We start from the raw sequence: 16,587 nt of genomic DNA, 5'->3' as shown, positions 1-16,587 counted from the left end.
CTGGGTCATCCAGGATCCACCATGATGCGTAGGATCATTACCAACTCTAATGGACATTCATTAGTGAGCAGACACATTGCTATCTAAAATGATAACCCTTGCAAAGCTTGTTTTTAAGGGAAGTTGGTAATTAGACCATCACAACTAAAGGTTGATGCTGAATCCCCATCATTTCTGCAAAGAATTCAAGGGGATATTTGTGGGCCTATTCAACCATCTTGTGGACCATTTCGATATTTTATGGTTTTGGTTGATGCATCTACCCGATGGTCACATGTTTGTCTCTTGTCTACTCATAATGTAGCCTTTGCGAGACTTCTTGCTCAAATAATTAAGTTACGAGCACAGTTCCCAGATTATCCTATTAAGTCAATCCGACTTGATAACGCTTGAGAATTTACGTCTCAAATCTTTGATGATTATTGCATAACATTAGGCATTGATGTTGAACACCCTGTTCCTCATGTACATACTTAAAATGGTTTAGCAGAAGCATTGATCAAGCGGCTTCAGTTAATAGCTCGCACACTGCTTATGAAAACCAAATTGCCAGTTTCTGCATGGGAACATGCCATCTTACATGTTGCATCATTGGTTCGATTGAGACCTATAGCCAACCATCAATAATCCTTAGTATAACTCGTGTTTGGACAGCACTTTGTATGCTTTCAAGTGATAAAAAAAATATAAAAAGAAGAGAACATGAGAAAAGTTCAATAACATCATCTATTCCTCCGTCTTTTATTTGTTATCCTCTTGTGCTATAGTTTCAGTGTGATATTTTACATCTGCTTTACTCCATTCATTAAAATGTTATCTCTCTTACTTTGATCTATTTATAACATTTTAGGATTTTTATGGGGCAAGTAAGGAAACCAAAAAAGGTTTGTATTGTACCTGCTTTCAGATTTCAGATAGGATAAGTTAAATACATTTATAAAAAATATGAAAAACTTAAAAAAATCTCTCTTCCCTTCACAAACGTCCAACTCCTCTATCTCCCATTTTCCTTCTCCTCCCTTCCCCTTTCGTCATCTCTCTCTCTCTCCTTCTCTTTCACGCAAGCCATCCACCGGTCACCAACGACCGTCAAATTAAACCTCCAGAATCCTCTTCACATCCTCTTTCCAACCCCCAAGTTAATTTCTACAAATTTTTAGCCGAATTTCGTCAATTTCATATCTAAGAAGCGGTGGCCGCGGATTTTCCGACAAATTTTTGGCCAAACATGCCGGAATTGGACCTCGACCCAAGAGGTAAATATGATCCTCTCATTGTGGGCTGTCCTCCACTGTAAGTTCTTTTCCAAAATAAAACATTTTAGTTTTGGGGTCATTTCTAGATTTCGAATTTTAAATCTATTTTCTGTATGCATGTCAAAGATTGGGACGAGGAAGGTAAATCAAGTTTGTTTCCAACCTGGGCCGAGAAGAATTAGACCAACCCACGTATGGATTTTTTTTTGCTTAAATTCATCCTAGTATCACAAGTAGCTTATGGAAGTTTATGGAAGAGCTTATGAAAAGATTCACATCCGTTTTACTCGTTTAAACTTGAAGTAGTTAATTGTCTTATTTTCGTTTGGGGCGTCTGGTTCCACTTTGTTGTCCTGGAATGCATGACGGTAGTTGATGATGTGCTGTGCATGTGGGTAACCTGTAAATTCGAAGTGTTCATATATAGTACAAATATGTTCTATTTGCCATCAAGCTAAGAATGCCCCTCATAATGTTTGGTTATAACTTGTAAGTATATATTTGTGTCTGATTTGTGGTTCTCATAAAATTATACGAAATTTACAATATTGTATGTTTACATGCAATTTCTCTATGTGCATGAACACTTATGTGGAGGGGGTTGGTCGGGTTTGGGAAGATCGGTGGATGTAGAGCCTGAATCGGAAATCGCGTTGGTAAAATCAGGTAATCTTTTTCTAAGATTTTTCAATTTTAATGTGTTTTAGTTTCTAGGTAGTACTTTGTTTTAGTATTTCTTGTTTCAAATTCATGATCGCTGACTGGTGTTTATGTGGTAATTAAGTTATGTAAATCTTCATTTCTTGACTGATTTTAACTGGGTTTCTTTTGGGGAAGTTTCAATTTGACTATAGAAGATATTCCCTAATTTTTTTGCTCAGATCTGACTCTGATTTAGGTAATTTACATTAGGTTTCTTTTGGGGAAGTTTCAATTTGACTATAGGATAACGTCATTATCATTGAATGTGAAAATTTGTCAATGTCTTACAGTTAATTGTGATGCCCATGACGAGATGTGCATTTTTTTTTTTCCATTACACTTACATGTTATGTCAATTAAACTCCAGACCAACTACTAATTATCTCCTAAGTTCCTAAAATTCGTATTTGTAATATGTTGTAGAAAATGACCTATTTTGAGATATTTTTTTGCATCTCTCTCTTTTATTCTACATTCGAAAGAGGTAGAATCGCATTATTGGGATTGTGGATTGCTTTTTCCATGTGTTAATCTGTGTGACGATTGATTGCCATGCATGAAGAAATTAAAAATGTTACTAAAGTGTCTGGCAGAAGTCATTATGTTTCAATCACAAACGAGTGCATGTATACATATTACACCAATTAATCTGTGGGAGGAAGGACATATAGCATCTCATCAGGTTAAGAAAAGGAATCATGATTTAAAAATTTGGAAGCCATTACATACTCATTCTTGCTGCTCTGTGTAAATGATGTCACCTTCATTTTCAAGAGCTTCTTGGTAGTCTAAATTTATAGTTCATTTTTTTTCCAGCGATATCCAATGTTATAATGTATTTTATTGCTTGATATATTTCTTACTCATGGTCATTTTTGGGAGGCTGTCAGAGCAGGGGATGTCAATTTTGGGTTATTTGTGGTGGTTGAAGGTTGTTTGGCTTCCGACGAATTCAAATGCAATGGTATTAGGAATTATTGGTTTCATTATCTGTATGAATTAGTTTGTAGAACTAAATCATAAAAGCTTGTTTTTGCCCTACCCATAGTTTAATTGCCTGAACTACAAGATATTGATATTTTGGTGGATCAATTGGATGGTATCTTTAGAAGATATACAGATGCTTTTATTAATCTCTGCAAGGAGAAATGGCTTGAGAGGTTTGCTGTTTTGCATTCTAGTTATACTATGTCTTCTTGGAATTGTATATAAGATGCACTTTTTTCTTTAATTATTATTACTAAAGACTAAAGAGTACCGGCTTTTGTTTGTGTGTTTGTCTTGTTACCAGAGATTTGGAAGTACCAGCAAGCTGGCCTCCCTATTTGGACATTCCACACTTTGAAGATTTAAGTATCACCGACAATTAAGACTCATTTTCTCCATTGTTTAGTTGTATATTTGTGAAATTCTATTTATCCATTGTTTCCAATAGTTAAGACTCATTTTCTCCTTTAAAATTGCAGGTTTATTGATGATGTATACTAGATATGTCATTAAAATAAGCAACTCACTTTGACCCTAAATAATATGCAAACTTACATATTTTTTCGATTCAGGTGACTCGGAGCTGAAGAAATGTGTTGTCTCAGACCCAGAAGCTACTTTTACAACCTAGAGTGAGGAATATGAATCTTTGATATGGTAGATCTGGAACTTGTATGTATTGATTTTAACTAACTCCTTTTTAGGTGTAATTTTGGATTAATTTTGTTTTGAATTCGACTGTATCTGTTATGGCTTCTGATGAGGTGCAAGGCTTGCTGGGGAAAATGCATCTGTCCAAAAATGTGTGCTTTCAAGTTTTATTGTATTAGAGATAAAATATGTAACATTACATTATGTTTGTGAGATTGGGAATGTGTTGTAGGCCTTGTCATTTTAAGAAAATTAAAAAATTTCATTTCCTCAATTTTAGTTACAAATTTTGATTTTTTTTTTTAATATTTAATTCATGTTGGCACAATTACAATATGAAGTGCCAGACACAACTTGTCTGGAAAAGGTTATTTGACAAGTTGTCAGAAACAAGGCACAAATAGTTGTCCATTTGTGTCTGCCTCTTTGAGCACCAAGCAGTCTATTGTGCTCTTTTAGCAAATGTAACGTCTATAGAGGGCACATATAGAAATATAGTTGCTGTACTGTTGTTATTGGTCTATGGGCACATATTTTGGTGCTCTTTAGCCTCAAAGGGCACAAATAATTTATTGTGTGCAGTAACCATATATTTTGTAGTGAGTGTTCTCAACTCTAAAATCTTCATTTGAAGGGTAAATAAAAACGTACGTACGAAAAGAACTGAAACCATATGGTAACAAAACTATATTTTCACCCATAAAATCATCTATCTCAACTTACGTGTGGTGGTCACGACTCGTTATTTTATCTGCCTTCTTATATGACCTAACACGTGAGAAGAAAGATAAAAAAAAGGAGTCCATGAGCACGGTTCCAATTCTTTTGTCAAATCTAAGAAATGCATGTATTATTCATTTTGTCAAACTCTTGCGTCGTTTCAATTTTGAGGAAATGTTTAAGCTAAAAAGCATGTAGACATGAAAAATATACTTTTGAAATAATCTGATAAACTAAGTATCGATATGCATGTTAGCATGTTTAAATTTTTGTTGACCCAAAAAAGATAAAAAGCAAGTACATTTTGTATAACAGCAGGAGCTCACCCCAACCAAATATATGAATAAGCTATGAAATCATGCTAATACAAGAACTAAACCCTCAAACATAAAATATTGGACTTACGGTAAGTCACTTGCCCAAATAATAAATATTTCAAAAGTTTTAGTGTAAAATAAAGAATTCGATTTCGACTTTTCCAACATAGAGCAAGTAGAAAGCAATACGTTTTGGAAATTTCCGTGTGTTTGTTTCTCTCGCAGTAGATATCCTGCAACGTTTTTCACCTAATTACATATAATTTAATTGAAAAAAAAAATTACGTAGGATTTTAATTACAAAAAAAAAAAAAAAAAAAATCATATTTGTTTCCTTTTTCTGGTCATTAGGAAGAAAGATTATAGAATGTATTAAATTTTAGAGTTAATTAGATTTAAACGCTCAAAATTTGAATTTCTTTTATTAAACATTCATGCCTTTTAGAATTCTGATCAAGGTGCTTTGGTACATTAGGTCACATTAATATGACACACCCCGCCGTAAAACAAAGCTTTTCAAAATCATTTAATTATCAAAAGTTCTAACCCCTCGCCGTAAAACCTGTATAGTTCCCTAGAAAATAGAATATATACATATAAAGAAAACATGCTCAGAAATATGCCATGTCGAATGCCTCCACAAAAATGTAAGTAACCCAGGTAATGCCAAACAATGCAAATAACATATCAGCCGGAGTCACCTAACGTGACCTGTACGACTGAATCTAGAGCTCAAATCCCTAACTCACTAACTATACCTGCACACGAGTCGGAACCACCTAAAGTGGTCTGTACGACATGACTGGGTGTAATTAAATACGTTCAAGTGCTACGATCACGTGAAGACTGGACGAATAATTGCGGGTCACCTACTAGTCGGAACCACCTAAAGTGGTCTGTACGACAGGATTGTGCACCTAACTTAGATCCAAGATGAGCGTGTGGTGCGGGAGGTGAACATCATGTGAAGGACTGTGCCCTATTCTGGGCGGGAGCACTAACATCGGGGGTGCAGGTTATGAGCTCACTATGTATAACACGTAACTACTACGTCACAACTATAAACTATAACTTACCTGGCACTTACCTGTGCGTCCGCAGCACCAAACATACATATATGCAACTACTAATGCATAAATAAATAGGCAAACGCTATGCATGGCATTTAAAACATATAAACATTCCATTTCATTTTCTAGGAAAACCACAAGTATATAGGTATATACGGAAAACCAAAAGCCCACTCACTGGTATGTAGAAGGGTCGTAACCCCCTTGCCTTGAGTGACTGCGCTCATCCTCGGGATAGGTCTCACCTATATGCAAAACAACTATAAAAACGTTAATTTAAAGCACATAACCAAAACTAGGTAATAACTTCTCATACAATGCTCAAATGGGGTGTATGAATACAGCAATGTGATCTACTTAACTTCACGAACATCCCCATATTTTTAAAATAATTTTTCGACGTCTCACGCGCCGGCCAAGGCACGGTCAGACGCGTCTGCCACGCGGGGCCACGTGCCAGGCACACTGACGGCATCAGTTAACGCCGTCAAGAATATTCCGTTGAAACTAATAGATTCTGTTAAAGTTAACCTAACGCCGTTAGGAATATTTCGTCATCTTCTCCGGCACACCTTCGGTGCCGTTGCCTTGCCGTCGCTGGAAAACTGGAAAAACTTCAAACCTTCGTTTCTCACTCGTTTTTCAACCAAATTTCAAGAAATTGGTACCAAAATGAAGCTTACAACAAATAGAACAAAACCTTACCACTTTCGAGCCCTGAAATTCACGGAATCTCGCTGGAGAAACTTCACAAAATCCGGCCAAACCTGTAACTCACGATCCCGACGTCCAAAACCTTCAAACGAACCACCCCGAGCTTCCTAAGGACCTCACTAAGCTTCCTACAAGCTTCAAATTCCCTGAAAAACAACATTTCACGTATGCATGAACAGTGACCAAAATCAGGGTTCTATGGTTCGACGTGAAATCAAAGGATTTCCTACCTGAAATGGGTATGGTTGAACTCATATGAACCTCACGAACACAAAGGTATAGTTTTCCACCTCGATCTACAACGTTTTCACAGGTTTTTAGTCTTGTTCGTACGAAGAAGAAGAAGGGAGAGAGAGAGAGGCATAAGACAGGGAAGGAGATGAGGATGAGAGTGTGGGTGTGTGTGGGGTCTAGATGCAGCCAACCAAAACCCCAAAACAACCACACAACGAAACATAACCACTAGGGGCAAAATCGTCATTTCACACTACGGTACAAATAATCCGGGACGGACTGTCACAAATATTTCTTATTTTTTAAATTAAAAATAATAATTGTATTTTTTTAAATTAAAATTTTACATATTGATTTCTAAATTTGTCCTTTTAATTAGTTGAGAGAATTTTTTTTATCCGGCCTTTTTTTTATCCATGTATTTTAGGAGTTGTGGACTCTTTTTTAGGAGATAATTTGGTTTTTTTGCTCAACATATTTATCCAATTATCTCTTTTAATTTTTATTTTCGTTCAAAACATTTTTTTATCCTAAAATTGAAAAAATAATTGAAATGATGGACACTTAGATTTCTTTGTTTGTTTATTATTTAGTATACTTTTTGTTAGATAATTATTTTGTATACATTTGAATTTGTACATATTGTTGATTAGTGATAAAGGTACGTTTATTGTTTGTTATCATATATTGGTTTTGTATATATTGATTGGTACATTTATTTTTAATTTTTGGGTGTACATATCGTTGATTCGTACATTTTGTTTTAGCTTTCAGTACGTTTTGTTTTAGTTTCCGGTATGTTTAGTTTTGTTCTCGTTGATTGACAGGTTTTTTTCACGATTTTGTTACGATTGTTTTTGTATACATTATGGATTGTACCATTTAGTATCATATGGGTACGATTAATATTATACATATCGTTGATTGGTACATTTACTTTTGTTCAATCAATGTTGTTTACTAGTACGTTTATTTCCGGTTTTAGTAGGTTTGTTTTCATACATATATTTTGACACACCCCGACCGAGACCAGGGCATGCTGGTTGTCACGTGGAAGTGACGTAACCATGTGCACAGTGCGGAAGCTAATAAAATAATAATAAAAGTACGAATAAATAAAAACCAGCTATACACAACGTAAGAACATACATGTGCAAGCGTAAGTGTGAAAACAAAGTTCAGAGCACGAAAACCTAATGCAGTCCGGGAGAAACAACGCTACAAAAACACACCCAAAGGTGGTCCTACATTGGTGATAATCTGTCAGATATGCCGGGGAAATCCTCTGGGGAGCCACCAAAAGTGCTAGCCAACTAGAACCTGGATGGGTGCAAAATAGAAAATGTGAGTGGGCAAAAACAAAGTTTTTCAAAAACCATTTCATAAACAAAGTTATAACCCCTCGCCTTAAAGCCTGTATATTTCCCAGAAAATAGCATATACATATATATAAATCATGTTCGGAATTATGCCATGTCAGATGTCTCTCAATAGAATGCAAGTGCTCAAGAAATGTCAAATCAATGCCATGTAATCTGTAAGCCGGAGTCACCTAACGTGACCTGTACAGCTGAATCCAGAGCTCAAATCTCCATCTCGTTAACTATACCTGCACACGAGTCGGAACCACCTAGAGTGGTTTGTACGACAGGACTGGGTGTATAATAAGTACGCTCAAGTGCTACGATCACGTGAAGGTTGGGCGAATAATCGCGGGTCACCTACGAGTCGGAACCACCTAAAGTGGTATGTACGACAAGACTGTGCACCTAACTTGGATCCAAGATGAGCGTGTGGTGTGGGAGGTGAACATCACGTGAAGGATTGTGCTCAACTCTGGGCGGGAGCACTAACACGGAGGTGCAGGTTATGACCTCTCTATGCATCTCAAATCACTACTGAACATAAGCATAAACCATACTCACCTGGCACTTACTTGTGCACCCGCAGCACCAACATACAAACATATATATACTACCAATAATACATAAACAAACGGCAAACATAATGCATGACATATAAATGTATAAACGTTTCCATTCACTTTCTGGGAAAAACGTAAGTATATAGGTATATACGGAAAATCAAAAGCCCACTTACTGGTATGTAGAAGGGTCGTAACCCCTTGCCTCGAGTGACCACGCTCGTCATCGAGATAAGTTTCACCTATATGCGAAACAACTATAAAAACGTTAATTTTAAAGCACATAACCAACATCACGAAATAACTTCTTATACAATGCTCAAATGGGGTGCATGAATACACCAACATGATCTACTCAACCTCAGGAACATCCCCATATTTTTAGACAAATTTTCTGACGCCGCACGCGCCCCCACGCGCCGGCCAAGGCACGGCCACACGCGCCGCCCACGCGCAGGCACGTGCCTGGCACACTGACGGCGTTGGTTAACGCCGTCAGGAATATTCCGTTAAATGTAACTGATGCCGTTAACGCCGTTAGGAATATTCCGTCATCTTCTTTGCCCAAACTCCGGCATCGTCGCCGGCGCCAGAAAACCAGGAAAATTTTAAAACCTTGTATCTTCTTCGTTTTTCAACCAAATTTCACAAAATTGGTACCAAAATGAAGCTTACAACAAGAGGAACAAATCCATACCACTTTCAAGCACTAAAACCCACGGAATCTTGCCGGGAAAACACCACCAACTCCGGCCAAGCTTGAAACTCACGATCCCGACGTTCAAAACCTTCAAACGAACCACCCCGAGCCTCCTAAGGACCTCACCAAACTTCCTACAAGCTTGAAATTCCCAAAAACACAAGAATTAACGTGTGCATGAACAGTGACCAAATCAGGGTATCCCAAGTTCGACGTGAAAACAAAGGTATCCTTACCTGAAATGGGTATGGTTGAACTCCTACGGACCTCACGAGCACGAATATATAATTTGTTTCCTCAATCTGTGAAGGTGTCAAAGGTTTTGGTTGTCGTCTGTACAAGAAGAATAGGAACGGGAGAAAGAGAGGGCTCGGGACAGGGCAGAGAGAGAGAGAGTGAGTGTGGTGTGTGTGTAGTCCAAAACCAGCCAAGCAACACCCAAAAACAACCACACAACGAAACAACCATAATAGGGGCAAAATCGTCATTTCACCCCTACGGTATGAAAAGTCTGGGACGGGCTATCACATATTTTTTATTGGTACGTTTGTGTTATTCTCTATGTTATTTTCTTATATGAATTACTACAAAAAATTATATATGGATTACTACAAATATCTTAAATGGTATTTTATTTCTTCATTGAAAGGGAAAAAAAAAAAAAAAAAAAAAAAACAAACGGCAAGATATTTTATTCCTTAATAAATTGTAGATAATCATTTTCTGTTTGGTATAATTATCATTAGAGGGAATCAAAAAAGCTAGATTGTAGGAAATTTGTTTCAATATCTCTGCATTTTTTTCTAATGTGAAGAATTTAGGCAGTGGTAAGATCTGTAATTTTGGTACAAATAAATGATAGTTATGATAGATGAGACTCCAAATTTGTAGGAGATTTTTTTAATTCAATCTCTAAAACCAACAAGTGTTTAGTCTATAGAGTTGAAAACTCAGGCACTTATACCAAAACGCCCCTAAATTTTAAATTTGTTGTTTTGGGGTTGAAAGCTTTGATATATCATTAATAATAGTACACTTAATATAAATGGACTCGATATACATTGCAAAATATAACACATTGCGTAGTAGATGGGCACAATAATTTCCCATCTGAGTAGAGATTGCTTGGAGTCATTTTATAATGGCAAAGGACACATTATTGCATGTATTTTAAGAGGAATAGCTGGTAATTAATTCATACTTTAGTAGTTAGCAATAACAAATTACGTGCCTAATATATTTGAGAGTATGAATTCAGGAACATGATCATAATTGAGAGTATGGTTTTAGGGGCAAGAAAAGGATAATGATTTGACATGAAAGCTTATGTCGGACACAATGGTATTGGCTTGATAGTGCGCCAGTAATTGAACTTATAAATTATTTGCCTCATGCACAAACCAAGCTGGAGGCCTCGAGCAAAGCATGTTATAAAATGTCTAATTACATAATAATACAAGACAAAATCTAGCTGTACATTGAAACTCATGAGTTACAACATCAAAGTTTGAGTAATTTCTTTTTACAAACGATAAATAATCTGAATGATAAAAGAGAAAATAATTTGAACTCGAATTGCAGTTGGTTAAAGAGAAGAGATTTTTCAATGTACTCAGCATACAAAGAGGTACACCACGTGTCGTTATATAAATTGATGAACACTGAAAAATATAACCAAAAATATCAATTTTATCGTCCAGTTATATATATTATGATATATCTCTCATTAAAGAGGGAGACTATATCTATTATAGTAATCCACCACTTGCAAAGTTTGAGTAATCACATTAGACAGGACATATCTTGATCATCATCAGTTATATACAACACCTTAATTTGCATCTCTAAATCAGAAATTATGATATCATCCATATTTCTCTCTATACCTATTTTCTCCATACTCCAACCATCTCTTAAATTTCACCCTTCTTCGACAGAAAATTTAAAGACAAGAATTCGATTCACACCCAGAAAATTTTTCATTACATTTAATTGAATTTTATGGTAGTTACACTCCATTTTACAAACCAAATGATGTGTCACCAATAGAAAACGAACGCCTTTATCAACGCTTAAATGATAATTCAATCATTAACTTCTATGTTATTTAGTTTACAAAATTTTATGTACAAATTTAGTTTTATTAACATAACTCTGACTTAAATGGACTAGTCCTAGACACAAAAATTCTCTTTAAAATGAAAAAAAAAAAACTAGGTCTTGGTCTATGATGGCTGTCTTTCCAAAATTCCAACTTTGTTTCTCCTCTACCCTTGAATTTTTTAATAAAAAGAACCAAGACGACTAACTTTAAAACAAATATTTCCTAAAAGAATTCCACCTTCTCTTAAGTTCCCGGGGGCACATAACACTTGAGGGCGTTTATGTTGACGACTGTCATAATAATGCCCAAATATGGGGCTATGCTTTGTAATTTACCATTACATCTTTCGGTTAAAATAATTAAAATTAAATTTCAATTGTTGAACCGATCAAAGATCATAATTGACGACTCATTAAAATTTGATCATTACAACAAGTAAGAGCTGAAACTAGATCATTTCAGCCCACAACCCTTATATAAGTGGATGATGATTCTCTTCTCTCCTAATCTCTCTTTCTTTTCCTTTCCTCCTACTTGAATAGTTACGATTAAGCCACGTTAACATCTTATGTTGATTTTTTTATAAAGATAATAAGACAAAAAATAAAATATGAAAAAAGAGGAGGGAAGAAGATGAGAATAGGATGAAACATAATCCTACTCCTATATAAGTTACATTTTAGTGAGTAGGTCCGGAAATACAACAAATATCTATATAAAATTGATGAAAATTTCTGGATGTTGACATATTAAACTCACCTGGCAACGCCAATAAGTGACCAAATACAACCTAGAAAATAAACAAAACGTCCCATCCATAATGGCTTGTTAGTCACGGTCGTGGATAAAGAAATCTCATCCAACGACTTGACCTGTCAAGAGCAAGTCGAGCGTTGTTAAACGGGGGACCGGCTGCTTAATAACCCAAATCACCAGCCTTCCTTGCTCCAGCCCATGCATGTTATTGGGTCAAGGGGGTTCCATGTGAGAGAGAGGAGACATGAATCTAAGGCTTGGGCGCATGAGAGCGTGCTGATGTAAAGCTGATGTCAATCATGTTATAAAATTAATAAAAAATGTAAAAAATTAATAAAAAAGTAAAAAATTAAAAACAAAAATGAATAAAAAATCCGATTTTTTTTCTATAAATATCTTATTATTATCTTCTACCTTACACCACAATTTTATATTTTCTCAAATAATTTGGATTGTAATTTCTTATTTAATGATACGTGGCGCAACGAGACCGATTAAAAATTCTATTTAAAATTACAAATAAAATTATTTTTTATTATTTTATAAAATAAAAAATACTAATATTTTATTGCCTATTGCCATGACTATTCAGTTTAGGAGTGAAGATGCAAAAGACAATTATTGTCCATTCAAGGTAATTACTATTCATTGAAGGGGATTTAGCAGTTGCCCTGGGGGGGCCTTCCAACACTGAAAGTGCTCTAAACCAAATGCAATTGGGACTTTAGCTCCAGGCTTCCGGCACGCCCCTCTCAGTACATGCATTCAATAAATAGTGGAAGAGAATAGGTTGTCATTTTTATGGTTTGATTACGGAATAGTGTTATTCACACTTGTTTTTACTTCTCACATATCTTCACTAATTTTTTGTTATTAATTTTCTTCAATTTATTGATCGGACGGCCGAATATTGAGAGGGGTGTGTGAGAAGTAAAAATTGATGTGTAGATAGCACTACCCAAACAAAAAATTGATGTTTGGAAGTGCCTTTAAATTAATTGGAGGCACTTTTGGTGTAAGTGTTTTTGGTTACCTAAAGCATTTGAAGTGCATAGTAAAAGAAGCATCAGTTATGTGTTTCTTGTAGGAAACACTTCAAGTGCTTTTCTATGATTAACTATTTTTTACTAAGAATTGGTTTCAAAAACACTTTCATTAGAAACGTTTTCGGTCATTAAAAATGCTTCTTTTTTTGTGATAGATAGGGTGGGAAAAGACATGTGAGAACTCACGGATATAGTATAAAGAAGTTGAAGGATGATGAATAAATATGTAAGCAAATGTATATATAAAAAAATGTACACAAAATGGGCAGAAACACTTTTATTTGAAGTACATCAAAATTTTTAACGAAGCACACATCATGCATATTTTTCGAAAACACTTAGTTCGATTTTCAATTCAGAAATACATTTAATTTTTTTTTTTTTTTTTTGCCAAACTCGATTAGAAGCGCTTTTGGTGGTATGAAATGTCACATCCCGGTCCGGGTGGGACTACTGCCCGGGCCCGCTCCACCACCGTAGCACGATATTGTCCGTTTTGGGCCCCAACCACGCCCTCACGGTTTTGTTTTTGGGAACTCACATGAGAACTTCCCGATGGGTCACTCATCCTAGGAATGCTCTTGCGCGCTGCTCGCTTAACTTCGGAGTTCCGATGGAACCCGAAACCAATGAGTTCCCAAAAGGCCTCGTACTAGGTAGGGATGGGAATATACATATAAGGATCACTCCCATGGGCAATGTGGGATCTTACAATCCATCCCCCCTTAGGGGTCCGACGTCCTCGTCGGCACACCACAACCAGGGATAGGCTCTGATACCAAATTGTCACATCCCGGCTCGGGCGGGATCACTTCCCAGCCTGCTCCACCACTGTAGCATGATATTGTCCCATTTGGGCCCCAACCACGCCGTCACGATTTTGTTTTTGGGAACTCACACGAGAACTTCCCGATGGGTCACCCATCCTGGGAATGCTCTCGCGCGCTACTTGCTTAACTTCGGAGTTCCAATGGAACCCAAAGCCAATGAGCTCCCAAAAGGCTTCATACTAGGTAGGGATGGGAATATACATATAAGGATCACTCCCATGAACGATGTGGGATCTTACATGAAAGCTCTTTTAGTTATTTTCCAAAACACTTCTGAACATACCTACATGACATTCTGCACCTTGCAAAATAGATGGAGTGAATAGAGTTTTTGTATGGAAAGTGGTGGCTTACAGGTTCAAACTCTCCCCTAAGTCTAGTATTTAGAGTATGAATATCACTTGCAATAACAAAAAAATGTATTTGTATGCTCCTCAACGATGTAACGAAGCGGCTCACTAGGTGATTAAATAAGAAAGGTAATTTGCTCTTGCAATCCTGGTCACATGTAGCATGAATCACCACTTCATACATTAGTTACAAAAGAGGCATTCCTAAATGCTAAGATTAATTTAGGCGTGGGAGAGAGGGGATTAAATAAAAAAGAGTGAAAAATACATCCATTGTACATTTCTTCTACATATTTTTTTTTTCTTGTATACTTATGCACTTATTTTACATACCCTCGGATTTTAATCCAAGATTCTACATCCGCTTGGTTTTTACTTTATGCATCTTTCCTTGTTCATTTCTTCTACTTATCTCTTACCATCCTTCCTTCACTATTCTATATCATCATTTTTCCAAGTATCTCTCATTTATCTCTAATATAAAAGTGAAAAAAAAAAAAAAAAAAAAACGAAGTGCTTATCAAGCGGACTTTTAGGCCTCAAGAAGATTGGTTTGGATATGATTATTCATTATATTGAAAGCATTCTAAAGGAAGAATTGGATGTCAATTTTCTTATTTTGTCCAAGTTAAAGGTTACACTTGAAGAAAAGTTGTCTCTATTAGTCCTACCATTTTTAGAGGGATTAGTAAATATATCTTTTTCTCATGAAGAGCCTTCAACTTGGACAAAAATATGGAAAGTTCTCATCCATTTTTTCATTCAAAATGCCTTCAATACAATGAATAATCATATCCAAGCTCATCCACTCTAACAAACGAGGCCTTAGTTTACAGAATTCATGGGTAACTAATAACAATGATGATATAAACCTTCCTAGTTGAATTGAAAGAATTATTTATTTTGCCCATGTAATGGTTATGTAAACTGCTTTTCCTCAAAATCATACACGGTTATTAGTGTTTGATATGAGAGATTTTTTAGTGTGACCGGAATATGAGATCGTACACCACGAGTTATTATACAAATGGTGAGATGTGTGTCAAAATGTTAATAACTTAAAAAATACAATTTCCCACCATTTATATAAAAACACATGATGTACTACCCATATTCCGGTCACAATAAAAAATTTATCCTTTGATATATACGTGTGAGTGACTAAGATTGAAAATTAAGTAATTACCAAGACAAGAAGCTGCTTGATAATGAACCACAGCTTGACATGATATATATCATAAGTTTGTTGTACTCTCTCTACCTAATAAGTAATAAATAAATCCGCTGCTGCCTTCTTTAATCTAACAATATATAGCAAATACATAGATCTTCTATATAGAAAGTACTCAACGGGGCTAGTTGTTCTTTATGTTGAATGTAGATAAAAAGCTTGTACTGATAAATTCTATGTTTATTTGAAGTTGGTATTTTCGGGGAATTGTCAAAGAGGAGAAGAAAAGGTTTCAGAGAAATGTGCAGAGCTCCTTACTGAGAGCAAGCATAGATATTTTCATTAAATATCAACACAACACTTTTCCTTACAAGCTATATCAGCCCTTGATTCATAAAACAAAAATCTAAGCATACACTTGTCCTATGAGACTAAGCATTCACTTAACTGTTGGTTCCTTCCTTCTCAACCATTAGATCAAAACCAAATTTCATTTAATTCCAACACTCCCCTTCAAAATGAATTCTGGTTTTGATCCCAAGCATTTCTCTGAGATAGACAAATCTTTCTTTTGGTAGAGCTTTGGTGAAGATGTCTGCCATTTGATCCTGGTATTTGCAGTAGATCAGTTCAATGGTATTCTCCTGCAATGCTTCCCTTATGAAATGAAACTTCCTTTTGATATGTTTAGTTTTCTGGTGAAAAATAGGATTCTTAGTCATAGCTATTGCTAATGTGTTGTCACACATAAGTGGTGTAAAATCCACTTGCATTTCACCAAAATCCTTTAACACAAACCTTAACCATATAGCTTGAGAGGTAGCCATTGAAGCACTCACATACTCTGCCTCAGCCGTAGACAGTGCAACACTTTGTTGCTTGACAGAGGCCCAAGAAAATATTCCAGAACCAAATGCAAATGCATATCCTGAAGTACTTCTTATGTCATCTTCACTGCCACCCCAATCACTGTCGCAAAAGCCTACTAGGATTGCTTCTTCTCCCTTCTCATACTTGATTCCATAGTCCAAGGTCCCTGAGATATACCTGAGTAC

General features: G+C 35.9%; 1 long non-coding RNA gene across 4 annotated transcripts; it reads left to right on the top strand.

Moving 5' to 3' along the window:
- Positions 1–893: 893 nt before the first annotated feature.
- LOC137742593 (uncharacterized) lies at positions 894–3,870 on the top strand. Of its 4 annotated transcripts, none has more exons than XR_015952819.1 (3): positions 934–1,448; positions 1,854–1,922; positions 3,250–3,870. It is a non-coding gene; the product is annotated as an uncharacterized LOC137742593 (long non-coding RNA). The 4 variants fall into 4 exon arrangements; XR_015952818.1 differs by having other exon boundaries at positions 943–1,256; positions 1,383–1,922; XR_015952817.1 differs by having other exon boundaries at positions 943–1,293; positions 1,383–1,922.
- The last annotated feature ends 12,717 nt before the right edge of the window (positions 3,871–16,587 follow it).

Source organism: Pyrus communis, chromosome 11 (genome assembly GCF_041283825.1).
Source record: "Pyrus communis isolate YQ-2024b chromosome 11, ASM4128382v1, whole genome shotgun sequence".
Lineage (NCBI taxonomy): Eukaryota > Viridiplantae > Streptophyta > Magnoliopsida > Rosales > Rosaceae > Pyrus > Pyrus communis.
Note: the sequence above shows the minus strand (reverse complement) of the source record. Positions and strands in the feature narration are given on the sequence as shown.